General features: G+C 53.3%; 27 non-coding genes across 27 annotated transcripts; all 27 read right to left on the bottom strand.

The window, feature by feature from the left end:
• Window positions 1-643: 643 nt before the first annotated feature.
• LOC137080464 (U1 spliceosomal RNA) lies at window positions 644-807 on the bottom strand. Its single transcript, XR_010906316.1, has one exon. It is a non-coding gene; the product is annotated as a U1 spliceosomal RNA (small nuclear RNA).
• A 466-nt stretch (window positions 808-1,273) lies between these two features.
• On the bottom strand, window positions 1,274-1,464 carry LOC137079955 (U2 spliceosomal RNA). Its single transcript, XR_010905881.1, has one exon. It is a non-coding gene; the product is annotated as a U2 spliceosomal RNA (small nuclear RNA).
• A 1,008-nt stretch (window positions 1,465-2,472) lies between these two features.
• On the bottom strand, window positions 2,473-2,636 carry LOC137079630 (U1 spliceosomal RNA). Its single transcript, XR_010905578.1, has one exon. It is a non-coding gene; the product is annotated as a U1 spliceosomal RNA (small nuclear RNA).
• A 466-nt stretch (window positions 2,637-3,102) lies between these two features.
• Window positions 3,103-3,293, bottom strand: LOC137079954 (U2 spliceosomal RNA). The gene has a single exon (XR_010905880.1). It is a non-coding gene; the product is annotated as a U2 spliceosomal RNA (small nuclear RNA).
• A 1,008-nt stretch (window positions 3,294-4,301) lies between these two features.
• On the bottom strand, window positions 4,302-4,465 carry LOC137079629 (U1 spliceosomal RNA). Its single transcript, XR_010905577.1, has one exon. It is a non-coding gene; the product is annotated as a U1 spliceosomal RNA (small nuclear RNA).
• A 466-nt stretch (window positions 4,466-4,931) lies between these two features.
• On the bottom strand, window positions 4,932-5,122 carry LOC137079953 (U2 spliceosomal RNA). Its single transcript, XR_010905879.1, has one exon. It is a non-coding gene; the product is annotated as a U2 spliceosomal RNA (small nuclear RNA).
• A 1,008-nt stretch (window positions 5,123-6,130) lies between these two features.
• LOC137079628 (U1 spliceosomal RNA) lies at window positions 6,131-6,294 on the bottom strand. Its single transcript, XR_010905576.1, has one exon. It is a non-coding gene; the product is annotated as a U1 spliceosomal RNA (small nuclear RNA).
• Window positions 6,295-6,760: 466 nt separating this feature from the next.
• On the bottom strand, window positions 6,761-6,951 carry LOC137079952 (U2 spliceosomal RNA). Its single transcript, XR_010905878.1, has one exon. It is a non-coding gene; the product is annotated as a U2 spliceosomal RNA (small nuclear RNA).
• A 1,008-nt stretch (window positions 6,952-7,959) lies between these two features.
• On the bottom strand, window positions 7,960-8,123 carry LOC137080463 (U1 spliceosomal RNA). Its single transcript, XR_010906315.1, has one exon. It is a non-coding gene; the product is annotated as a U1 spliceosomal RNA (small nuclear RNA).
• Window positions 8,124-8,589: 466 nt separating this feature from the next.
• Window positions 8,590-8,780, bottom strand: LOC137079950 (U2 spliceosomal RNA). The gene has a single exon (XR_010905876.1). It is a non-coding gene; the product is annotated as a U2 spliceosomal RNA (small nuclear RNA).
• Window positions 8,781-9,788: 1,008 nt separating this feature from the next.
• On the bottom strand, window positions 9,789-9,952 carry LOC137079627 (U1 spliceosomal RNA). Its single transcript, XR_010905575.1, has one exon. It is a non-coding gene; the product is annotated as a U1 spliceosomal RNA (small nuclear RNA).
• A 466-nt stretch (window positions 9,953-10,418) lies between these two features.
• On the bottom strand, window positions 10,419-10,609 carry LOC137079949 (U2 spliceosomal RNA). The gene has a single exon (XR_010905875.1). It is a non-coding gene; the product is annotated as a U2 spliceosomal RNA (small nuclear RNA).
• Window positions 10,610-11,617: 1,008 nt separating this feature from the next.
• LOC137079626 (U1 spliceosomal RNA) lies at window positions 11,618-11,781 on the bottom strand. Its single transcript, XR_010905574.1, has one exon. It is a non-coding gene; the product is annotated as a U1 spliceosomal RNA (small nuclear RNA).
• Window positions 11,782-12,247: 466 nt separating this feature from the next.
• Window positions 12,248-12,438, bottom strand: LOC137079947 (U2 spliceosomal RNA). Its single transcript, XR_010905874.1, has one exon. It is a non-coding gene; the product is annotated as a U2 spliceosomal RNA (small nuclear RNA).
• A 1,008-nt stretch (window positions 12,439-13,446) lies between these two features.
• On the bottom strand, window positions 13,447-13,610 carry LOC137080461 (U1 spliceosomal RNA). The gene has a single exon (XR_010906313.1). It is a non-coding gene; the product is annotated as a U1 spliceosomal RNA (small nuclear RNA).
• A 466-nt stretch (window positions 13,611-14,076) lies between these two features.
• LOC137079946 (U2 spliceosomal RNA) lies at window positions 14,077-14,267 on the bottom strand. Its single transcript, XR_010905873.1, has one exon. It is a non-coding gene; the product is annotated as a U2 spliceosomal RNA (small nuclear RNA).
• Window positions 14,268-15,275: 1,008 nt separating this feature from the next.
• LOC137080460 (U1 spliceosomal RNA) lies at window positions 15,276-15,439 on the bottom strand. Its single transcript, XR_010906312.1, has one exon. It is a non-coding gene; the product is annotated as a U1 spliceosomal RNA (small nuclear RNA).
• A 466-nt stretch (window positions 15,440-15,905) lies between these two features.
• Window positions 15,906-16,096, bottom strand: LOC137079945 (U2 spliceosomal RNA). Its single transcript, XR_010905872.1, has one exon. It is a non-coding gene; the product is annotated as a U2 spliceosomal RNA (small nuclear RNA).
• A 1,008-nt stretch (window positions 16,097-17,104) lies between these two features.
• On the bottom strand, window positions 17,105-17,268 carry LOC137080459 (U1 spliceosomal RNA). The gene has a single exon (XR_010906311.1). It is a non-coding gene; the product is annotated as a U1 spliceosomal RNA (small nuclear RNA).
• A 470-nt stretch (window positions 17,269-17,738) lies between these two features.
• On the bottom strand, window positions 17,739-17,929 carry LOC137079944 (U2 spliceosomal RNA). Its single transcript, XR_010905871.1, has one exon. It is a non-coding gene; the product is annotated as a U2 spliceosomal RNA (small nuclear RNA).
• A 1,008-nt stretch (window positions 17,930-18,937) lies between these two features.
• Window positions 18,938-19,101, bottom strand: LOC137080458 (U1 spliceosomal RNA). Its single transcript, XR_010906310.1, has one exon. It is a non-coding gene; the product is annotated as a U1 spliceosomal RNA (small nuclear RNA).
• Window positions 19,102-19,567: 466 nt separating this feature from the next.
• LOC137079943 (U2 spliceosomal RNA) lies at window positions 19,568-19,758 on the bottom strand. Its single transcript, XR_010905870.1, has one exon. It is a non-coding gene; the product is annotated as a U2 spliceosomal RNA (small nuclear RNA).
• A 1,008-nt stretch (window positions 19,759-20,766) lies between these two features.
• LOC137080457 (U1 spliceosomal RNA) lies at window positions 20,767-20,930 on the bottom strand. Its single transcript, XR_010906309.1, has one exon. It is a non-coding gene; the product is annotated as a U1 spliceosomal RNA (small nuclear RNA).
• A 470-nt stretch (window positions 20,931-21,400) lies between these two features.
• LOC137079942 (U2 spliceosomal RNA) lies at window positions 21,401-21,591 on the bottom strand. Its single transcript, XR_010905869.1, has one exon. It is a non-coding gene; the product is annotated as a U2 spliceosomal RNA (small nuclear RNA).
• A 1,008-nt stretch (window positions 21,592-22,599) lies between these two features.
• Window positions 22,600-22,763, bottom strand: LOC137080456 (U1 spliceosomal RNA). Its single transcript, XR_010906308.1, has one exon. It is a non-coding gene; the product is annotated as a U1 spliceosomal RNA (small nuclear RNA).
• A 470-nt stretch (window positions 22,764-23,233) lies between these two features.
• On the bottom strand, window positions 23,234-23,424 carry LOC137079941 (U2 spliceosomal RNA). The gene has a single exon (XR_010905868.1). It is a non-coding gene; the product is annotated as a U2 spliceosomal RNA (small nuclear RNA).
• A 1,008-nt stretch (window positions 23,425-24,432) lies between these two features.
• LOC137080455 (U1 spliceosomal RNA) lies at window positions 24,433-24,596 on the bottom strand. Its single transcript, XR_010906307.1, has one exon. It is a non-coding gene; the product is annotated as a U1 spliceosomal RNA (small nuclear RNA).
• Between the last annotated feature and the right edge of the window lie 95 nt (window positions 24,597-24,691).

Raw genomic sequence — 24,691 nt, 5'->3', positions numbered from 1 at the left:
AAACCAGTGCAGAAAGATTCTCTGGAGTCTGACTGTCCGTCCAGATCGGAAAAAAAGTGGGAATTTCGATTCAGCTTGGCGGCGGCAGGCCGAAACCTACGGGCTGGGCGAGGCGGGGTCTGCTAGAACGGCTATAGCTCTTGGACGGAACGAGACAATTTCACCCAAGCCGGTACACCCGTGCACGGGCTCAGTCTGGGGTCAGGCGAGAAAGGACGCGGTGAATGGCCACCTAGTGGCGCTTTAAAATGAAAAAGCAACAACATGAGAGCGGCTATAGGCGAACGTATGTCGCGTGCTTTTTCACAGCACGCGCACGAGACAGTCGTACCATACGACAGAAAACCTCCATCCGAACAACTTTGCCTTTGGGACCACTGCTGTCAATCAACTCGTCCGTTGAATATCAAAGTTTGTGGGAAAAACCACATTCGGCAAACCGGTCGCAGGTTTCGACAACCTCGATGAAAACAAACGCAGTTCAGTTCTCTGAACTCTCCGGGTCACTGGCTGACACAGCAGAAAGAGACAGAAACATAACAAAACTGGTGCAACTTCACCCTTTGGGGCAGTGGGCGGCGCCACAAGCGTCAAGAACCGCACGCTTTTTCCCTCCACGCTATCTGCTTTTAACCAGTGTGTACAGGGGAGAGCGCGAACGCAGTCCCCCACTACCATAAATTATGCAGTCGAGATTCCCACATTTGGGGAATTCGCAGGGGTCAGCACAACCGGAGTGCAATGGCCGAGCCTCGCCCTGGGTGAACCACCTTCCTGATCATGGTGTCTCCCCTGCCAGGTAAGTATGAGTTGCCTGGCCTCCAGGCAGAGGCGCCCTATCCCCCTTCGCCATCCTCAAACACGGTGACCTTCCCCTCCCCCAAGAAAAGGAAGGACGGGGCACCTTCCATTGCTTGACTGCTGCGTGCGTGCGTGCGTGACCTTGATTTGAATCAGGTGTCCCTAATCCATCCAACACAAACCCCTGATTCGACTCATCAGCTCGTTGGTAAAGACTCTCAAATAAGAGGGACATCAAAAAACGTGCTGTGACGGTGATGAGTCAGCCGGCCGGCAACCGACGCTTTTGTTCTTCTTTTTTCCCTATGCTCATATGACCGCAGCTTGCTGCTTTCTCTGTGGCACGGTCATCGTTGCGTCACCTCATCGTCATTCTGTATGCGCTTCCTGCGTATTTCTGTATTCTCTGACAAAATTCCAGTGGTGTTGTTGGTTCTTCTATTAGTCACAACAAGTCGCAGTCCCCAAAAAGGGGAAGCACACCGTTCCTGGAGGCACTGCAATACCAGGTCGATGCGTGGAGTGGACGGAGCAAGCCCCGGTTCCGGCTCCATGTGCCAAAAATCAATTTAATATGCAGTCCCCGGATAGGGGACGTATCAGATATTAAACTGATAAGAACAGATACTACACTTGATCTTAGCCAAAAGGCCGAGAAGCGATGACACAATGACGCAGCGGCAGGGGAGCCGGCAAAGGCGACGCCCATCTGGGAAGCGGTGAGGGGGGGAGGGTTGGCAAAGGCCTTACGTCGTAGAGACCTGAAACTTTGAGGGATGGTACTAGCCACTCGCTCTACAACATCACCAAGGCTGGCCCCCCGATGGGCCCGGCACGAAATGGCTCGTAGCTCCCAAACCGCACGCCGCAGAACCAAGTGTCTTATATCATCGGAATCCTTGGCTCGAGCCGAGCGAGACGCATGCCTCGGATTCGAAGGTTGCGCTGGCGAAATTTTCGGGTATTTGGGATTTTGTGAAAAACCTACTTTTGCACACTAGTCCTAGGTCTTTTGCCCGATCTGGCCCAAACCAGTGCAGAAAGATTCTCTGGAGTCTGACTGTCCGTCCAGATCGGAAAAAAAGTGGGAATTTCGATTCAGCTTGGCGGCGGCAGGCCGAAACCTACGGGCTGGGCGAGGCGGGGTCTGCTAGAACGGCTATAGCTCTTGGACGGAACGAGACAATTTCACCCAAGCCGGTACACCCGTGCACGGGCTCAGTCTGGGGTCAGGCGAGAAAGGACGCGGTGAATGGCCACCTAGTGGCGCTTTAAAATGAAAAAGCAACAACATGAGAGCGGCTATAGGCGAACGTATGTCGCGTGCTTTTTCACAGCACGCGCACGAGACAGTCGTACCATACGACAGAAAACCTCCATCCGAACAACTTTGCCTTTGGGACCACTGCTGTCAATCAACTCGTCCGTTGAATATCAAAGTTTGTGGGAAAAACCACATTCGGCAAACCGGTCGCAGGTTTCGACAACCTCGATGAAAACAAACGCAGTTCAGTTCTCTGAACTCTCCGGGTCACTGGCTGACACAGCAGAAAGAGACAGAAACATAACAAAACTGGTGCAACTTCACCCTTTGGGGCAGTGGGCGGCGCCACAAGCGTCAAGAACCGCACGCTTTTTCCCTCCACGCTATCTGCTTTTAACCAGTGTGTACAGGGGAGAGCGCGAACGCAGTCCCCCACTGCCATAAATTATGCAGTCGAGATTCCCACATTTGGGGAATTCGCAGGGGTCAGCACAACCGGAGTGCAATGGCCGAGCCTCGCCCTGGGTGAACCACCTTCCTGATCATGGTGTCTCCCCTGCCAGGTAAGTATGAGTTGCCTGGCCTCCAGGCAGAGGCGCCCTATCCCCCTTCGCCATCCTCAAACACGGTGACCTTCCCCTCCCCCAAGAAAAGGAAGGACGGGGCACCTTCCATTGCTTGACTGCTGCGTGCGTGCGTGCGTGACCTTGATTTGAATCAGGTGTCCCTAATCCATCCAACACAAACCCCTGATTCGACTCATCAGCTCGTTGGTAAAGACTCTCAAATAAGAGGGACATCAAAAAACGTGCTGTGACGGTGATGAGTCAGCCGGCCGGCAACCGACGCTTTTGTTCTTCTTTTTTCCCTATGCTCATATGACCGCAGCTTGCTGCTTTCTCTGTGGCACGGTCATCGTTGCGTCACCTCATCGTCATTCTGTATGCGCTTCCTGCGTATTTCTGTATTCTCTGACAAAATTCCAGTGGTGTTGTTGGTTCTTCTATTAGTCACAACAAGTCGCAGTCCCCAAAAAGGGGAAGCACACCGTTCCTGGAGGCACTGCAATACCAGGTCGATGCGTGGAGTGGACGGAGCAAGCCCCGGTTCCGGCTCCATGTGCCAAAAATCAATTTAATATGCAGTCCCCGGATAGGGGACGTATCAGATATTAAACTGATAAGAACAGATACTACACTTGATCTTAGCCAAAAGGCCGAGAAGCGATGACACAATGACGCAGCGGCAGGGGAGCCGGCAAAGGCGACGCCCATCTGGGAAGCGGTGAGGGGGGGAGGGTTGGCAAAGGCCTTACGTCGTAGAGACCTGAAACTTTGAGGGATGGTACTAGCCACTCGCTCTACAACATCACCAAGGCTGGCCCCCCGATGGGCCCGGCACGAAATGGCTCGTAGCTCCCAAACCGCACGCCGCAGAACCAAGTGTCTTATATCATCGGAATCCTTGGCTCGAGCCGAGCGAGACGCATGCCTCGGATTCGAAGGTTGCGCTGGCGAAATTTTCGGGTATTTGGGATTTTGTGAAAAACCTACTTTTGCACACTAGTCCTAGGTCTTTTGCCCGATCTGGCCCAAACCAGTGCAGAAAGATTCTCTGGAGTCTGACTGTCCGTCCAGATCGGAAAAAAAGTGGGAATTTCGATTCAGCTTGGCGGCGGCAGGCCGAAACCTACGGGCTGGGCGAGGCGGGGTCTGCTAGAACGGCTATAGCTCTTGGACGGAACGAGACAATTTCACCCAAGCCGGTACACCCGTGCACGGGCTCAGTCTGGGGTCAGGCGAGAAAGGACGCGGTGAATGGCCACCTAGTGGCGCTTTAAAATGAAAAAGCAACAACATGAGAGCGGCTATAGGCGAACGTATGTCGCGTGCTTTTTCACAGCACGCGCACGAGACAGTCGTACCATACGACAGAAAACCTCCATCCGAACAACTTTGCCTTTGGGACCACTGCTGTCAATCAACTCGTCCGTTGAATATCAAAGTTTGTGGGAAAAACCACATTCGGCAAACCGGTCGCAGGTTTCGACAACCTAGATGAAAACAAACGCAGTTCAGTTCTCTGAACTCTCCGGGTCACTGGCTGACACAGCAGAAAGAGACAGAAACATAACAAAACTGGTGCAACTTCACCCTTTGGGGCAGTGGGCGGCGCCACAAGCGTCAAGAACCGCACGCTTTTTCCCTCCACGCTATCTGCTTTTAACCAGTGTGTACAGGGGAGAGCGCGAACGCAGTCCCCCACTGCCATAAATTATGCAGTCGAGATTCCCACATTTGGGGAATTCGCAGGGGTCAGCACAACCGGAGTGCAATGGCCGAGCCTCGCCCTGGGTGAACCACCTTCCTGATCATGGTGTCTCCCCTGCCAGGTAAGTATGAGTTGCCTGGCCTCCAGGCAGAGGCGCCCTATCCCCCTTCGCCATCCTCAAACACGGTGACCTTCCCCTCCCCCAAGAAAAGGAAGGACGGGGCACCTTCCATTGCTTGACTGCTGCGTGCGTGCGTGCGTGACCTTGATTTGAATCAGGTGTCCCTAATCCATCCAACACAAACCCCTGATTCGACTCATCAGCTCGTTGGTAAAGACTCTCAAATAAGAGGGACATCAAAAAACGTGCTGTGACGGTGATGAGTCAGCCGGCCGGCAACCGACGCTTTTGTTCTTCTTTTTTCCCTATGCTCATATGACCGCAGCTTGCTGCTTTCTCTGTGGCACGGTCATCGTTGCGTCACCTCATCGTCATTCTGTATGCGCTTCCTGCGTATTTCTGTATTCTCTGACAAAATTCCAGTGGTGTTGTTGGTTCTTCTATTAGTCACAACAAGTCGCAGTCCCCAAAAAGGGGAAGCACACCGTTCCTGGAGGCACTGCAATACCAGGTCGATGCGTGGAGTGGACGGAGCAAGCCCCGGTTCCGGCTCCATGTGCCAAAAATCAATTTAATATGCAGTCCCCGGATAGGGGACGTATCAGATATTAAACTGATAAGAACAGATACTACACTTGATCTTAGCCAAAAGGCCGAGAAGCGATGACACAATGACGCAGCGGCAGGGGAGCCGGCAAAGGCGACGCCCATCTGGGAAGCGGTGAGGGGGGGAGGGTTGGCAAAGGCCTTACGTCGTAGAGACCTGAAACTTTGAGGGATGGTACTAGCCACTCGCTCTACAACATCACCAAGGCTGGCCCCCCGATGGGCCCGGCACGAAATGGCTCGTAGCTCCCAAACCGCACGCCGCAGAACCAAGTGTCTTATATCATCGGAATCCTTGGCTCGAGCCGAGCGAGACGCATGCCTCGGATTTGAAGGTTGCGCTGGCGAAATTTTCGGGTATTTGGGATTTTGTGAAAAACCTACTTTTGCACACTAGTCCTAGGTCTTTTGCCCGATCTGGCCCAAACCAGTGCAGAAAGATTCTCTGGAGTCTGACTGTCCGTCCAGATCGGAAAAAAAGTGGGAATTTCGATTCAGCTTGGCGGCGGCAGGCCGAAACCTACGGGCTGGGCGAGGCGGGGTCTGCTAGAACGGCTATAGCTCTTGGACGGAACGAGACAATTTCACCCAAGCCGGTACACCCGTGCACGGGCTCAGTCTGGGGTCAGGCGAGAAAGGACGCGGTGAATGGCCACCTAGTGGCGCTTTAAAATGAAAAAGCAACAACATGAGAGCGGCTATAGGCGAACGTATGTCGCGTGCTTTTTCACAGCACGCGCACGAGACAGTCGTACCATACGACAGAAAACCTCCATCCGAACAACTTTGCCTTTGGGACCACTGCTGTCAATCAACTCGTCCGTTGAATATCAAAGTTTGTGGGAAAAACCACATTCGGCAAACCGGTCGCAGGTTTCGACAACCTAGATGAAAACAAACGCAGTTCAGTTCTCTGAACTCTCCGGGTCACTGGCTGACACAGCAGAAAGAGACAGAAACATAACAAAACTGGTGCAACTTCACCCTTTGGGGCAGTGGGCGGCGCCACAAGCGTCAAGAACCGCACGCTTTTTCCCTCCACGCTATCTGCTTTTAACCAGTGTGTACAGGGGAGAGCGCGAACGCAGTCCCCCACTGCCATAAATTATGCAGTCGAGATTCCCACATTTGGGGAATTCGCAGGGGTCAGCACAACCGGAGTGCAATGGCCGAGCCTCGCCCTGGGTGAACCACCTTCCTGATCATGGTGTCTCCCCTGCCAGGTAAGTATGAGTTGCCTGGCCTCCAGGCAGAGGCGCCCTATCCCCCTTCGCCATCCTCAAACACGGTGACCTTCCCCTCCCCCAAGAAAAGGAAGGACGGGGCACCTTCCATTGCTTGACTGCTGCGTGCGTGCGTGCGTGACCTTGATTTGAATCAGGTGTCCCTAATCCATCCAACACAAACCCCTGATTCGACTCATCAGCTCGTTGGTAAAGACTCTCAAATAAGAGGGACATCAAAAAACGTGCTGTGACGGTGATGAGTCAGCCGGCCGGCAACCGACGCTTTTGTTCTTCTTTTTTCCCTATGCTCATATGACCGCAGCTTGCTGCTTTCTCTGTGGCACGGTCATCGTTGCGTCACCTCATCGTCATTCTGTATGCGCTTCCTGCGTATTTCTGTATTCTCTGACAAAATTCCAGTGGTGTTGTTGGTTCTTCTATTAGTCACAACAAGTCGCAGTCCCCAAAAAGGGGAAGCACACCGTTCCTGGAGGCACTGCAATACCAGGTCGATGCGTGGAGTGGACGGAGCAAGCCCCGGTTCCGGCTCCATGTGCCAAAAATCAATTTAATATGCAGTCCCCGGATAGGGGACGTATCAGATATTAAACTGATAAGAACAGATACTACACTTGATCTTAGCCAAAAGGCCGAGAAGCGATGACACAATGACGCAGCGGCAGGGGAGCCTGCAAAGGCGACGCCCATCTGGGAAGCGGTGAGGGGGGGAGGGTTGGCAAAGGCCTTACGTCGTAGAGACCTGAAACTTTGAGGGATGGTACTAGCCACTCGCTCTACAACATCACCAAGGCTGGCCCCCCGATGGGCCCGGCACGAAATGGCTCGTAGCTCCCAAACCGCACGCCGCAGAACCAAGTGTCTTATATCATCGGAATCCTTGGCTCGAGCCGAGCGAGACGCATGCCTCGGATTCGAAGGTTGCGCTGGCGAAATTTTCGGGTATTTGGGATTTTGTGAAAAACCTACTTTTGCACACTAGTCCTAGGTCTTTTGCCCGATCTGGCCCAAACCAGTGCAGAAAGATTCTCTGGAGTCTGACTGTCCGTCCAGATCGGAAAAAAAGTGGGAATTTCGATTCAGCTTGGCGGCGGCAGGCCGAAACCTACGGGCTGGGCGAGGCGGGGTCTGCTAGAACGGCTATAGCTCTTGGACGGAACGAGACAATTTCACCCAAGCCGGTACACCCGTGCACGGGCTCAGTCTGGGGTCAGGCGAGAAAGGACGCGGTGAATGGCCACCTAGTGGCGCTTTAAAATGAAAAAGCAACAACATGAGAGCGGCTATAGGCGAACGTATGTCGCGTGCTTTTTCACAGCACGCGCACGAGACAGTCGTACCATACGACAGAAAACCTCCATCCGAACAACTTTGCCTTTGGGACCACTGCTGTCAATCAACTCGTCCGTTGAATATCAAAGTTTGTGGGAAAAACCACATTCGGCAAACCGGTCGCAGGTTTCGACAACCTCGATGAAAACAAACGCAGTTCAGTTCTCTGAACTCTCCGGGTCACTGGCTGACACAGCAGAAAGAGACAGAAACATAACAAAACTGGTGCAACTTCACCCTTTGGGGCAGTGGGCGGCGCCACAAGCGTCAAGAACCGCACGCTTTTTCCCTCCACGCTATCTGCTTTTAACCAGTGTGTACAGGGGAGAGCGCGAACGCAGTCCCCCACTACCATAAATTATGCAGTCGAGATTCCCACATTTGGGGAATTCGCAGGGGTCAGCACAACCGGAGTGCAATGGCCGAGCCTCGCCCTGGGTGAACCACCTTCCTGATCATGGTGTCTCCCCTGCCAGGTAAGTATGAGTTGCCTGGCCTCCAGGCAGAGGCGCCCTATCCCCCTTCGCCATCCTCAAACACGGTGACCTTCCCCTCCCCCAAGAAAAGGAAGGACGGGGCACCTTCCATTGCTTGACTGCTGCGTGCGTGCGTGCGTGACCTTGATTTGAATCAGGTGTCCCTAATCCATCCAACACAAACCCCTGATTCGACTCATCAGCTCGTTGGTAAAGACTCTCAAATAAGAGGGACATCAAAAAACGTGCTGTGACGGTGATGAGTCAGCCGGCCGGCAACCGACGCTTTTGTTCTTCTTTTTTCCCTATGCTCATATGACCGCAGCTTGCTGCTTTCTCTGTGGCACGGTCATCGTTGCGTCACCTCATCGTCATTCTGTATGCGCTTCCTGCGTATTTCTGTATTCTCTGACAAAATTCCAGTGGTGTTGTTGGTTCTTCTATTAGTCACAACAAGTCGCAGTCCCCAAAAAGGGGAAGCACACCGTTCCTGGAGGCACTGCAATACCAGGTCGATGCGTGGAGTGGACGGAGCAAGCCCCGGTTCCGGCTCCATGTGCCAAAAATCAATTTAATATGCAGTCCCCGGATAGGGGACGTATCAGATATTAAACTGATAAGAACAGATACTACACTTGATCTTAGCCAAAAGGCCGAGAAGCGATGACACAATGACGCAGCGGCAGGGGAGCCGGCAAAGGCGACGCCCATCTGGGAAGCGGTGAGGGGGGGAGGGTTGGCAAAGGCCTTACGTCGTAGAGACCTGAAACTTTGAGGGATGGTACTAGCCACTCGCTCTACAACATCACCAAGGCTGGCCCCCCGATGGGCCCGGCACGAAATGGCTCGTAGCTCCCAAACCGCACGCCGCAGAACCAAGTGTCTTATATCATCGGAATCCTTGGCTCGAGCCGAGCGAGACGCATGCCTCGGATTTGAAGGTTGCGCTGGCGAAATTTTCGGGTATTTGGGATTTTGTGAAAAACCTACTTTTGCACACTAGTCCTAGGTCTTTTGCCCGATCTGGCCCAAACCAGTGCAGAAAGATTCTCTGGAGTCTGACTGTCCGTCCAGATCGGAAAAAAAGTGGGAATTTCGATTCAGCTTGGCGGCGGCAGGCCGAAACCTACGGGCTGGGCGAGGCGGGGTCTGCTAGAACGGCTATAGCTCTTGGACGGAACGAGACAATTTCACCCAAGCCGGTACACCCGTGCACGGGCTCAGTCTGGGGTCAGGCGAGAAAGGACGCGGTGAATGGCCACCTAGTGGCGCTTTAAAATGAAAAAGCAACAACATGAGAGCGGCTATAGGCGAACGTATGTCGCGTGCTTTTTCACAGCACGCGCACGAGACAGTCGTACCATACGACAGAAAACCTCCATCCGAACAACTTTGCCTTTGGGACCACTGCTGTCAATCAACTCGTCCGTTGAATATCAAAGTTTGTGGGAAAAACCACATTCGGCAAACCGGTCGCAGGTTTCGACAACCTAGATGAAAACAAACGCAGTTCAGTTCTCTGAACTCTCCGGGTCACTGGCTGACACAGCAGAAAGAGACAGAAACATAACAAAACTGGTGCAACTTCACCCTTTGGGGCAGTGGGCGGCGCCACAAGCGTCAAGAACCGCACGCTTTTTCCCTCCACGCTATCTGCTTTTAACCAGTGTGTACAGGGGAGAGCGCGAACGCAGTCCCCCACTGCCATAAATTATGCAGTCGAGATTCCCACATTTGGGGAATTCGCAGGGGTCAGCACAACCGGAGTGCAATGGCCGAGCCTCGCCCTGGGTGAACCACCTTCCTGATCATGGTGTCTCCCCTGCCAGGTAAGTATGAGTTGCCTGGCCTCCAGGCAGAGGCGCCCTATCCCCCTTCGCCATCCTCAAACACGGTGACCTTCCCCTCCCCCAAGAAAAGGAAGGACGGGGCACCTTCCATTGCTTGACTGCTGCGTGCGTGCGTGCGTGACCTTGATTTGAATCAGGTGTCCCTAATCCATCCAACACAAACCCCTGATTCGACTCATCAGCTCGTTGGTAAAGACTCTCAAATAAGAGGGACATCAAAAAACGTGCTGTGACGGTGATGAGTCAGCCGGCCGGCAACCGACGCTTTTGTTCTTCTTTTTTCCCTATGCTCATATGACCGCAGCTTGCTGCTTTCTCTGTGGCACGGTCATCGTTGCGTCACCTCATCGTCATTCTGTATGCGCTTCCTGCGTATTTCTGTATTCTCTGACAAAATTCCAGTGGTGTTGTTGGTTCTTCTATTAGTCACAACAAGTCGCAGTCCCCAAAAAGGGGAAGCACACCGTTCCTGGAGGCACTGCAATACCAGGTCGATGCGTGGAGTGGACGGAGCAAGCCCCGGTTCCGGCTCCATGTGCCAAAAATCAATTTAATATGCAGTCCCCGGATAGGGGACGTATCAGATATTAAACTGATAAGAACAGATACTACACTTGATCTTAGCCAAAAGGCCGAGAAGCGATGACACAATGACGCAGCGGCAGGGGAGCCGGCAAAGGCGACGCCCATCTGGGAAGCGGTGAGGGGGGGAGGGTTGGCAAAGGCCTTACGTCGTAGAGACCTGAAACTTTGAGGGATGGTACTAGCCACTCGCTCTACAACATCACCAAGGCTGGCCCCCCGATGGGCCCGGCACGAAATGGCTCGTAGCTCCCAAACCGCACGCCGCAGAACCAAGTGTCTTATATCATCGGAATCCTTGGCTCGAGCCGAGCGAGACGCATGCCTCGGATTTGAAGGTTGCGCTGGCGAAATTTTCGGGTATTTGGGATTTTGTGAAAAACCTACTTTTGCACACTAGTCCTAGGTCTTTTGCCCGATCTGGCCCAAACCAGTGCAGAAAGATTCTCTGGAGTCTGACTGTCCGTCCAGATCGGAAAAAAAGTGGGAATTTCGATTCAGCTTGGCGGCGGCAGGCCGAAACCTACGGGCTGGGCGAGGCGGGGTCTGCTAGAACGGCTATAGCTCTTGGACGGAACGAGACAATTTCACCCAAGCCGGTACACCCGTGCACGGGCTCAGTCTGGGGTCAGGCGAGAAAGGACGCGGTGAATGGCCACCTAGTGGCGCTTTAAAATGAAAAAGCAACAACATGAGAGCGGCTATAGGCGAACGTATGTCGCGTGCTTTTTCACAGCACGCGCACGAGACAGTCGTACCATACGACAGAAAACCTCCATCCGAACAACTTTGCCTTTGGGACCACTGCTGTCAATCAACTCGTCCGTTGAATATCAAAGTTTGTGGGAAAAACCACATTCGGCAAACCGGTCGCAGGTTTCGACAACCTAGATGAAAACAAACGCAGTTCAGTTCTCTGAACTCTCCGGGTCACTGGCTGACACAGCAGAAAGAGACAGAAACATAACAAAACTGGTGCAACTTCACCCTTTGGGGCAGTGGGCGGCGCCACAAGCGTCAAGAACCGCACGCTTTTTCCCTCCACGCTATCTGCTTTTAACCAGTGTGTACAGGGGAGAGCGCGAACGCAGTCCCCCACTGCCATAAATTATGCAGTCGAGATTCCCACATTTGGGGAATTCGCAGGGGTCAGCACAACCGGAGTGCAATGGCCGAGCCTCGCCCTGGGTGAACCACCTTCCTGATCATGGTGTCTCCCCTGCCAGGTAAGTATGAGTTGCCTGGCCTCCAGGCAGAGGCGCCCTATCCCCCTTCGCCATCCTCAAACACGGTGACCTTCCCCTCCCCCAAGAAAAGGAAGGACGGGGCACCTTCCATTGCTTGACTGCTGCGTGCGTGCGTGCGTGACCTTGATTTGAATCAGGTGTCCCTAATCCATCCAACACAAACCCCTGATTCGACTCATCAGCTCGTTGGTAAAGACTCTCAAATAAGAGGGACATCAAAAAACGTGCTGTGACGGTGATGAGTCAGCCGGCCGGCAACCGACGCTTTTGTTCTTCTTTTTTCCCTATGCTCATATGACCGCAGCTTGCTGCTTTCTCTGTGGCACGGTCATCGTTGCGTCACCTCATCGTCATTCTGTATGCGCTTCCTGCGTATTTCTGTATTCTCTGACAAAATTCCAGTGGTGTTGTTGGTTCTTCTATTAGTCACAACAAGTCGCAGTCCCCAAAAAGGGGAAGCACACCGTTCCTGGAGGCACTGCAATACCAGGTCGATGCGTGGAGTGGACGGAGCAAGCCCCGGTTCCGGCTCCATGTGCCAAAAATCAATTTAATATGCAGTCCCCGGATAGGGGACGTATCAGATATTAAACTGATAAGAACAGATACTACACTTGATCTTAGCCAAAAGGCCGAGAAGCGATGACACAATGACGCAGCGGCAGGGGAGCCTGCAAAGGCGACGCCCATCTGGGAAGCGGTGAGGGGGGGAGGGTTGGCAAAGGCCTTACGTCGTAGAGACCTGAAACTTTGAGGGATGGTACTAGCCACTCGCTCTACAACATCACCAAGGCTGGCCCCCCGATGGGCCCGGCACGAAATGGCTCGTAGCTCCCAAACCGCACGCCGCAGAACCAAGTGTCTTATATCATCGGAATCCTTGGCTCGAGCCGAGCGAGACGCATGCCTCGGATTCGAAGGTTGCGCTGGCGAAATTTTCGGGTATTTGGGATTTTGTGAAAAACCTACTTTTGCACACTAGTCCTAGGTCTTTTGCCCGATCTGGCCCAAACCAGTGCAGAAAGATTCTCTGGAGTCTGACTGTCCGTCCAGATCGGAAAAAAAGTGGGAATTTCGATTCAGCTTGGCGGCGGCAGGCCGAAACCTACGGGCTGGGCGAGGCGGGGTCTGCTAGAACGGCTATAGCTCTTGGACGGAACGAGACAATTTCACCCAAGCCGGTACACCCGTGCACGGGCTCAGTCTGGGGTCAGGCGAGAAAGGACGCGGTGAATGGCCACCTAGTGGCGCTTTAAAATGAAAAAGCAACAACATGAGAGCGGCTATAGGCGAACGTATGTCGCGTGCTTTTTCACAGCACGCGCACGAGACAGTCGTACCATACGACAGAAAACCTCCATCCGAACAACTTTGCCTTTGGGACCACTGCTGTCAATCAACTCGTCCGTTGAATATCAAAGTTTGTGGGAAAAACCACATTCGGCAAACCGGTCGCAGGTTTCGACAACCTCGATGAAAACAAACGCAGTTCAGTTCTCTGAACTCTCCGGGTCACTGGCTGACACAGCAGAAAGAGACAGAAACATAACAAAACTGGTGCAACTTCACCCTTTGGGGCAGTGGGCGGCGCCACAAGCGTCAAGAACCGCACGCTTTTTCCCTCCACGCTATCTGCTTTTAACCAGTGTGTACAGGGGAGAGCGCGAACGCAGTCCCCCACTACCATAAATTATGCAGTCGAGATTCCCACATTTGGGGAATTCGCAGGGGTCAGCACAACCGGAGTGCAATGGCCGAGCCTCGCCCTGGGTGAACCACCTTCCTGATCATGGTGTCTCCCCTGCCAGGTAAGTATGAGTTGCCTGGCCTCCAGGCAGAGGCGCCCTATCCCCCTTCGCCATCCTCAAACACGGTGACCTTCCCCTCCCCCAAGAAAAGGAAGGACGGGGCACCTTCCATTGCTTGACTGCTGCGTGCGTGCGTGCGTGACCTTGATTTGAATCAGGTGTCCCTAATCCATCCAACACAAACCCCTGATTCGACTCATCAGCTCGTTGGTAAAGACTCTCAAATAAGAGGGACATCAAAAAACGTGCTGTGACGGTGATGAGTCAGCCGGCCGGCAACCGACGCTTTTGTTCTTCTTTTTTCCCTATGCTCATATGACCGCAGCTTGCTGCTTTCTCTGTGGCACGGTCATCGTTGCGTCACCTCATCGTCATTCTGTATGCGCTTCCTGCGTATTTCTGTATTCTCTGACAAAATTCCAGTGGTGTTGTTGGTTCTTCTATTAGTCACAACAAGTCGCAGTCCCCAAAAAGGGGAAGCACACCGTTCCTGGAGGCACTGCAATACCAGGTCGATGCGTGGAGTGGACGGAGCAAGCCCCGGTTCCGGCTCCATGTGCCAAAAATCAATTTAATATGCAGTCCCCGGATAGGGGACGTATCAGATATTAAACTGATAAGAACAGATACTACACTTGATCTTAGCCAAAAGGCCGAGAAGCGATGACACAATGACGCAGCGGCAGGGGAGCCGGCAAAGGCGACGCCCATCTGGGAAGCGGTGAGGGGGGGAGGGTTGGCAAAGGCCTTACGTCGTAGAGACCTGAAACTTTGAGGGATGGTACTAGCCACTCGCTCTACAACATCACCAAGGCTGGCCCCCCGATGGGCCCGGCACGAAATGGCTCGTAGCTCCCAAACCGCACGCCGCAGAACCAAGTGTCTTATATCATCGGAATCCTTGGCTCGAGCCGAGCGAGACGCATGCCTCGGATTCGAAGGTTGCGCTGGCGAAATTTTCGGGTATTTGGGATTTTGTGAAAAACCTACTTTTGCACACTAGTCCTAGGTCTTTTGCCCGATCTGGCCCAAACCAGTGCAGAAAGATTCTCTGGAGTCTGACTGTCCGTCCAGATCGGAAAAAAAGTGGGAATTTCGATTCAGCTTGGCGGCGGCAGGCCGAAACCTACGGGCTGGGCGAGGCGGGGTCTGCTAGAACGGCTATAGCTCTTGGACGGAACGAGACAATTTCACCCAAGCCGGTACACCCGTGCACGGGCTCAGTCTGGGGTCAGGCGAGAAAGGACGCGGTGAATGGCCACCTAGTGGCGCTTTAAAATGAAAAAGCAACAACATGAGAGCGGCTATAGGCGAACGTATGTCGCGTGCTTTTTCACAGCACGCGCACGAGACAGTCGTACCATACGACAGAAAACCTCCATCCGAACAACTTTGCCTTTGGGACCACTGCTGTCAATCAACTCGTCCGTTGAATATCAAAGTTTGTGGGAAAAACCACATTCGGCAAACCGGTCGCAGGTTTCGACAACCTCGATGAAAACAAACGCAGTTCAGTTCTCTGAACTCTCCGGGTCACTGGCTGACACAGCAGAAAGAGACAGAAACATAACAAAACTGGTGCAACTTCACCCTTTGGGGCAGTGGGCGGCGCCACAAGCGTCAAGAACCGCACGCTTTTTCCCTCCACGCTATCTGCTTTTAACCAGTGTGTACAGGGGAGAGCGCGAACGCAGTCCCCCACTACCATAAATTATGCAGTCGAGATTCCCACATTTGGGGAATTCGCAGGGGTCAGCACAACCGGAGTGCAATGGCCGAGCCTCGCCCTGGGTGAACCACCTTCCTGATCATGGTGTCTCCCCTGCCAGGTAAGTATGAGTTGCCTGGCCTCCAGGCAGAGGCGCCCTATCCCCCTTCGCCATCCTCAAACACGGTGACCTTCCCCTCCCCCAAGAAAAGGAAGGACGGGGCACCTTCCATTGCTTGACTGCTGCGTGCGTGCGTGCGTGACCTTGATTTGAATCAGGTGTCCCTAATCCATCCAACACAAACCCCTGATTCGACTCATCAGCTCGTTGGTAAAGACTCTCAAATAAGAGGGACATCAAAAAACGTGCTGTGACGGTGATGAGTCAGCCGGCCGGCAACCGACGCTTTTGTTCTTCTTTTTTCCCTATGCTCATATGACCGCAGCTTGCTGCTTTCTCTGTGGCACGGTCATCGTTGCGTCACCTCATCGTCATTCTGTATGCGCTTCCTGCGTATTTCTGTATTCTCTGACAAAATTCCAGTGGTGTTGTTGGTTCTTCTATTAGTCACAACAAGTCGCAGTCCCCAAAAAGGGGAAGCACACCGTTCCTGGAGGCACTGCAATACCAGGTCGATGCGTGGAGTGGACGGAGCAAGCCCCGGTTCCGGCTCCATGTGCCAAAAATCAATTTAATATGCAGTCCCCGGATAGGGGACGTATCAGATATTAAACTGATAAGAACAGATACTACACTTGATCTTAGCCAAAAGGCCGAGAAGCGATGACACAATGACGCAGCGGCAGGGGAGCCGGCAAAGGCGACGCCCATCTGGGAAGCGGTGAGGGGGGGAGGGTTGGCAAAGGCCTTACGTCGTAGAGACCTGAAACTTTGAGGGATGGTACTAGCCACTCGCTCTACAACATCACCAAGGCTGGCCCCCCGATGGGCCCGGCACGAAATGGCTCGTAGCTCCCAAACCGCACGCCGCAGAACCAAGTGTCTTATATCATCGGAATCCTTGGCTCGAGCCGAGCGAGACGCATGCCTCGGATTCGAAGGTTGCGCTGGCGAAATTTTCGGGTATTTGGGATTTTGTGAAAAACCTACTTTTGCACACTAGTCCTAGGTCTTTTGCCCGATCTGGCCCAAACCAGTGCAGAAAGATTCTCTGGAGTCTGACTGTCCGTCCAGATCGGAAAAAAAGTGGGAATTTCGATTCAGCTTGGCGGCGGCAGGCCGAAACCTACGGGCTGGGCGAGGCGGGGTCTGCTAGAACGGCTATAGCTCTTGGACGGAACGAGACAATTTCACCCAAGCCGGTACACCCGTGCACGGGCTCAGTCTGGGGTCAGGCGAGAAAGGACGCGGTGAATGGCCACCTAGTGGCGCTTTAAAATGAAAAAGCAACAACATGAGAGCGGCTATAGGCGAACGTATGTCGCGTGCTTTTTCACAGCACGCGCACGAGACAGTCGTACCATACGACAGAAAACCTCCATCCGAACAACTTTGCCTTTGGGACCACTGCTGTCAATCAACTCGTCCGTTGAATATCAAAGTTTGTGGGAAAAACCACATTCGGCAAACCGGTCGCAGGTTTCGACAACCTCGATGAAAACAAACGCAGTTCAGTTCTCTGAACTCTCCGGGTCACTGGCTGACACAGCAGAAAGAGACAGAAACATAACAAAACTGGTGCAACTTCACCCTTTGGGGCAGTGGGCGGCGCCACAAGCGTCAAGAACCGCACGCTTTTTCCCTCCACGCTATCTGCTTTTAACCAGTGTGTACAGGGGAGAGCGCGAACGCAGTCCCCCACTACCATAAATTATGCAGTCGAGATTCCCACATTTGGGGAATTCGCAGGGGTCAGCACAACCGGAGTGCAATGGCCGAGCCTCGCCCTGGGTGAACCACCTTCCTGATCATGGTGTCTCCCCTGCCAGGTAAGTATGAGTTGCCTGGCCTCCAGGCAGAGGCGCCCTATCCCCCTTCGCCATCCTCAAACACGGTGACCTTCCCCTCCCCCAAGAAAAGGAAGGACGGGGCACCTTCCATTGCTTGACTGCTGCGTGCGTGCGTGCGTGACCTTGATTTGAATCAGGTGTCCCTAATCCATCCAACACAAACCCCTGATTCGACTCATCAGCTCGTTGGTAAAGACTCTCAAATAAGAGGGACATCAAAAAACGTGCTGTGACGGTGATGAGTCAGCCGGCCGGCAACCGACGCTTTTGTTCTTCTTTTTTCCCTATGCTCATATGACCGCAGCTTGCTGCTTTCTCTGTGGCACGGTCATCGTTGCGTCACCTCATCGTCATTCTGTATGCGCTTCCTGCGTATTTCTGTATTCTCTGACAAAAAAAATTCCAGTGGTGTTGTTGGTTCTTCTATTAGTCACAACAATTCGCAGTCCCCAAAAAGGGGAAGCACACCGTTCCTGGAGGCACTGCAATACCAGGTCGATGCGTGGAGTGGACGGAGCAAGCCCCGGTTCCGGCTCCATGTGCCAAAAATCAATTTAATATGCAGTCCCCGGATAGGGGACGTATCAGATATTAAACTGATAAGAACAGATACTACACTTGATCTTAGCCAAAAGGCCGAGAAGCGATGACACAATGACGCAGCGGCAGGGGAGCCGGCAAAGGCGACGCCCATCTGGGAAGCGGTGAGGGGGGGAGGGTTGGCAAAGGCCTTACGTCGTAGAGACCTGAAACTTTGAGGGATGGTACTAGCCACTCGCTCTACAACATCACCAAGGCTGGCCCCCCGATGGGCCCGGCACGAAATGGCTCGTAGCTCCCAAACCGCACGCCGCAGAACCAAGTGTCTTATATCATCGGAATCCTTGGCTCGAGCCGAGCGAGACGCATGCCTCGGATTCGAAGGTTGCGCTGGCGAAATTTTCGGGTATTTGGGATTTTGTGAAAAACCTACTTTTGCACACTAGTCCTAGGTCTTTTGCCCGATCTGGCCCAAACCAGTGCAGAAAGATTCTCTGGAGTCTGACTGTCCGTCCAGATCGGAAAAAAAGTGGGAATTTCGATTCAGCTTGGCGGCGGCAGGCCGAAACCTACGGGCTGGGCGAGGCGGGGTCTGCTAGAACGGCTATAGCTCTTGGACGGAACGAGACAATTTCACCCAAGCCGGTACACCCGTGCACGGGCTCAGTCTGGGGTCAGGCGAGAAAGGACGCGGTGAATGGCCACCTAGTGGCGCTTTAAAATGAAAAAGCAACAACATGAGAGCGGCTATAGGCGAACGTATGTCGCGTGCTTTTTCACAGCACGCGCACGAGACAGTCGTACCATACGACAGAAAACCTCCATCCGAACAACTTTGCCTTTGGGACCACTGCTGTCAATCAACTCGTCCGTTGAATATCAAAGTTTGTGGGAAAAACCACATTCGGCAAACCGGTCGCAGGTTTCGACAACCTCGATGAAAACAAACGCAGTTCAGTTCTCTGAACTCTCCGGGTCACTGGCTGACACAGCAGAAAGAGACAGAAACATAACAAAACTGGTGCAACTTCACCCTTTGGGGCAGTGGGCGGCGCCACAAGCGTCAAGAACCGCACGCTTTTTCCCTCCACGCTATCTGCTTTTAACCAGTGTGTACAGGGGAGAGCGCGAACGCAGTCCCCCACTACCATAAATTATGCAGTCGAGATTCCCACATTTGGGGAATTCGCAGGGGTCAGCACAACCGGAGTGCAATGGCCGAGCCTCGCCCTGGGTGAACCACCTTCCTGATCATGGTGTCTCCCCTGCCAGGTAAGTATGAGTTGCCTGGCCTCCAGGCAGAGGCGCCCTATCCCCCTTCGCCATCCTCAAACACGGTGACCTTCCCCTCCCCCAAGAAAAGGAAGGACGGGGCACCTTCCATTGCTTGACTGCTGCGTGCGTGCGTGCGTGACCTTGATTTGAATCAGGTGTCCCTAATCCATCCAACACAAACCCCTGATTCGACTCATCAGCTCGTTGGTAAAGACTCTCAAATAAGAGGGACATCAAAAAACGTGCTGTGACGGTGATGAGTCAGCCGGCCGGCAACCGACGCTTTTGTTCTTCTTTTTTCCCTATGCTCATATGACCGCAGCTTGCTGCTTTCTCTGTGGCACGGTCATCGTTGCGTCACCTCATCGTCATTCTGTATGCGCTTCCTGCGTATTTCTGTATTCTCTGACAAAATTCCAGTGGTGTTGTTGGTTCTTCTATTAGTCACAACAAGTCGCAGTCCCCAAAAAGGGGAAGCACACCGTTCCTGGAGGCACTGCAATACCAGGTCGATGCGTGGAGTGGACGGAGCAAGCCCCGGTTCCGGCTCCATGTGCCAAAAATCAATTTAATATGCAGTCCCCGGATAGGGGACGTATCAGATATTAAACTGATAAGAACAGATACTACACTTGATCTTAGCCAAAAGGCCGAGAAGCGATGACACAATGACGCAGCGGCAGGGGAGCCGGCAAAGGCGACGCCCATCTGGGAAGCGGTGAGGGGGGGAGGGTTGGCAAAGGCCTTACGTCGTAGAGACCTGAAACTTTGAGGGATGGTACTAGCCACTCGCTCTACAACATCACCAAGGCTGGCCCCCCGATGGGCCCGGCACGAAATGGCTCGTAGCTCCCAAACCGCACGCCGCAGAACCAAGTGTCTTATATCATCGGAATCCTTGGCTCGAGCCGAGCGAGACGCATGCCTCGGATTCGAAGGTTGCGCTGGCGAAATTTTCGGGTATTTGGGATTTTGTGAAAAACCTACTTTTGCACACTAGTCCTAGGTCTTTTGCCCGATCTGGCCCAAACCAGTGCAGAAAGATTCTCTGGAGTCTGACTGTCCGTCCAGATCGGAAAAAAAGTGGGAATTTCGATTCAGCTTGGCGGCGGCAGGCCGAAACCTACGGGCTGGGCGAGGCGGGGTCTGCTAGAACGGCTATAGCTCTTGGACGGAACGAGACAATTTCACCCAAGCCGGTACACCCGTGCACGGGCTCAGTCTGGGGTCAGGCGAGAAAGGACGCGGTGAATGGCCACCTAGTGGCGCTTTAAAATGAAAAAGCAACAACATGAGAGCGGCTATAGGCGAACGTATGTCGCGTGCTTTTTCACAGCACGCGCACGAGACAGTCGTACCATACGACAGAAAACCTCCATCCGAACAACTTTGCCTTTGGGACCACTGCTGTCAATCAACTCGTCCGTTGAATATCAAAGTTTGTGGGAAAAACCACATTCGGCAAACCGGTCGCAGGTTTCGACAACCTCGATGAAAACAAACGCAGTTCAGTTCTCTGAACTCTCCGGGTCACTGGCTGACACAGCAGAAAGAGACAGAAACATAACAAAACTGGTGCAACTTCACCCTTTGGGGCAGTGGGCGGCGCCACAAGCGTCAAGAACCGCACGCTTTTTCCCTCCACGCTATCTGCTTTTAACCAGTGTGTACAGGGGAGAGCGCGAACGCAGTCCCCCACTACCATAAATTATGCAGTCGAGATTCCCACATTTGGGGAATTCGCAGGGGTCAGCACAACCGGAGTGCAATGGCCGAGCCTCGCCCTGGGTGAACCACCTTCCTGATCATGGTGTCTCCCCTGCCAGGTAAGTATGAGTTGCCTGGCCTCCAGGCAGAGGCGCCCTATCCCCCTTCGCCATCCTCAAACACGGTGACCTTCCCCTCCCCCAAGAAAAGGAAGGACGGGGCACCTTCCATTGCTTGACTGCTGCGTGCGTGCGTGCGTGACCTTGATTTGAATCAGGTGTCCCTAATCCATCCAACACAAACCCCTGATTCGACTCATCAGCTCGTTGGTAAAGACTCTCAAATAAGAGGGACATCAAAAAACGCACTGTGACGGTGATGAGTCAGCCGGCCGGCAACCGACGCTTTTGTTCTTCTTTTTTCCCTATGCTCATATGACCGCAGCTTGCTGCTTTCTCTGTGGCACGGTCATCGTTGCGTCACCTCATCGTCATTCTGTATGCGCTTCCTGCGTATTTCTGTATTCTCTGACAAAAAAAATTCCAGTGGTGTTGTTGGTTCTTCTATTAGTCACAACAATTCGCAGTCCCCAAAAAGGGGAAGCACACCGTTCCTGGAGGCACTGCAATACCAGGTCGATGCGTGGAGTGGACGGAGCAAGCCCCGGTTCCGGCTCCATGTGCCAAAAATCAATTTAATATGCAGTCCCCGGATAGGGGACGTATCAGATATTAAACTGATAAGAACAGATACTACACTTGATCTTAGCCAAAAGGCCGAGAAGCGATGACACAATGACGCAGCGGCAGGGGAGCCGGCAAAGGCGACGCCCATCTGGGAAGCGGTGAGGGGGGGAGGGTTGGCAAAGGCCTTACGTCGTAGAGACCTGAAACTTTGAGGGATGGTACTAGCCACTCGCTCTACAACATCACCAAGGCTGGCCCCCCGATGGGCCCGGCACGAAATGGCTCGTAGCTCCCAAACCGCACGCCGCAGAACCAAGTGTCTTATATCATCGGAATCCTTGGCTCGAGCCGAGCGAGACGCATGCCTCGGATTCGAAGGTTGCGCTGGCGAAATTTTCGGGTATTTGGGATTTTGTGAAAAACCTACTTTTGCACACTAGTCCTAGGTCTTTTGCCCGATCTGGCCCAAACCAGTGCAGAAAGATTCTCTGGAGTCTGACTGTCCGTCCAGATCGGAAAAAAAGTGGGAATTTCGATTCAGCTTGGCGGCGGCAGGCCGAAACCTACGGGCTGGGCGAGGCGGGGTCTGCTAGAACGGCTATAGCTCTTGGACGGAACGAGACAATTTCACCCAAGCCGGTACACCCGTGCACGGGCTCAGTCTGGGGTCAGGCGAGAAAGGACGCGGTGAATGGCCACCTAGTGGCGCTTTAAAATGAAAAAGCAACAACATGAGAGCGGCTATAGGCGAACGTATGTCGCGTGCTTTTTCACAGCACGCGCACGAGACAGTCGTACCATACGACAGAAAACCTCCATCCGAACAACTTTGCCTTTGGGACCACTGCTGTCAATCAACTCGTCCGTTGAATATCAAAGTTTGTGGGAAAAACCACATTCGGCAAACCGGTCGCAGGTTTCGACAACCTCGATGAAAACAAACGCAGTTCAGTTCTCTGAACTCTCCGGGTCACTGGCTGACACAGCAGAAAGAGACAGAAACATAACAAAACTGGTGCAACTTCACCCTTTGGGGCAGTGGGCGGCGCCACAAGCGTCAAGAACCGCACGCTTTTTCCCTCCACGCTATCTGCTTTTAACCAGTGTGTACAGGGGAGAGCGCGAACGCAGTCCCCCACTACCATAAATTATGCAGTCGAGATTCCCACATTTGGGGAATTCGCAGGGGTCAGCACAACCGGAGTGCAATGGCCGAGCCTCGCCCTGGGTGAACCACCTTCCTGATCATGGTGTCTCCCCTGCCAGGTAAGTATGAGTTGCCTGGCCTCCAGGCAGAGGCGCCCTATCCCCCTTCGCCATCCTCAAACACGGTGACCTTCCCCTCCCCCAAGAAAAGGAAGGACGGGGCACCTTCCATTGCTTGACTGCTGCGTGCGTGCGTGCGTGACCTTGATTTGAATCAGGTGTCCCTAATCCATCCAACACAAACCCCTGATTCGACTCATCAGCTCGTTGGTAAAGACTCTCAAATAAGAGGGACATCAAAAAACGTGCTGTGACGGTGATGAGTCAGCCGGCCGGCAACCGACGCTTTTGTTCTTCTTTTTTCCCTATGCTCATATGACCGCAGCTTGCTGCTTTCTCTGTGGCACGGTCATCGTTGCGTCACCTCATCGTCATTCTGTATGCGCTTCCTGCGTATTTCTGTATTCTCTGACAAAAAAAATTCCAGTGGTGTTGTTGGTTCTTCTATTAGTCACAACAATTCGCAGTCCCCAAAAAGGGGAAGCACACCGTTCCTGGAGGCACTGCAATACCAGGTCGATGCGTGGAGTGGACGGAGCAAGCCCCGGTTCCGGCTCCATGTGCCAAAAATCAATTTAATATGCAGTCCCCGGATAGGGGACGTATCAGATATTAAACTGATAAGAACAGATACTACACTTGATCTTAGCCAAAAGGCCGAGAAGCGATGACACAATGACGCAGCGGCAGGGGAGCCTGCAAAGGCGACGCCCATCTGGGAAGCGGTGAGGGGGGGAGGGTTGGCAAAGGCCTTACGTCGTAGAGACCTGAAACTTTGAGGGATGGTACTAGCCACTCGCTCTACAACATCACCAAGGCTGGCCCCCCGATGGGCCCGGCACGAAATGGCTCGTAGCTCCCAAACCGCACGCCGCAGAACCAAGTGTCTTATATCATCGGAATCCTTGGCTCGAGCCGAGCGAGACGCATGCCTCGGATTCGAAGGTTGCGCTGGCGAAATTTTCGGGTATTTGGGATTTTGTGAAAAACCTACTTTTGCACACTAGTCCTAGGTCTTTTGCCCGATCTGGCCCAAACCAGTGCAGAAAGATTCTCTGGAGTCTGACTGTCCGTCCAGATCGGAAAAAAAGTGGGAATTTCGATTCAGCTTGGCGGCGGCAGGCCGAAACCTACGGGCTGGGCGAGGCGGGGTCTGCTAGAACGGCTATAGCTCTTGGACGGAACGAGACAATTTCACCCAAGCCGGTACACCCGTGCACGGGCTCAGTCTGGGGTCAGGCGAGAAAGGACGCGGTGAATGGCCACCTAGTGGCGCTTTAAAATGAAAAAGCAACAACATGAGAGCGGCTATAGGCGAACGTATGTCGCGTGCTTTTTCACAGCACGCGCACGAGACAGTCGTACCATACGACAGAAAACCTCCATCCGAACAACTTTGCCTTTGGGACCACTGCTGTCAATCAACTCGTCCGTTGAATATCAAAGTTTGTGGGAAAAACCACATTCGGCAAACCGGTCGCAGGTTTCGACAACCTCGATGAAAACAAACGCAGTTCAGTTCTCTGAACTCTCCGGGTCACTGGCTGACACAGCAGAAAGAGACAGAAACATAACAAAACTGGTGCAACTTCACCCTTTGGGGCAGTGGGCGGCGCCACAAGCGTCAAGAACCGCACGCTTTTTCCCTCCACGCTATCTGCTTTTAACCAGTGTGTACAGGGGAGAGCGCGAACGCAGTCCCCCACTACCATAAATTATGCAGTCGAGATTCCCACATTTGGGGAATTCGCAGGGGTCAGCACAACCGGAGTGCAATGGCCGAGCCTCGCCCTGGGTGAACCACCTTCCTGATCATGGTGTCTCCCCTGCCAGGTAAGTATGAGTTGCCTGGCCTCCAGGCAGAGGCGCCCTATCCCCCTTCGCCATCCTCAAACACGGTGACCTTCCCCTCCCCCAAGAAAAGGAAGGACCGGGC

The sequence above is a fragment of the Pseudorasbora parva genome, chromosome 6 (assembly GCF_024679245.1).
Source record: "Pseudorasbora parva isolate DD20220531a chromosome 6, ASM2467924v1, whole genome shotgun sequence".
NCBI lineage: Eukaryota > Metazoa > Chordata > Actinopteri > Cypriniformes > Gobionidae > Pseudorasbora > Pseudorasbora parva.
The sequence above is the reverse complement of the archived record's forward strand: the minus strand, read 5'-3'. Positions and strand labels throughout refer to the sequence as shown.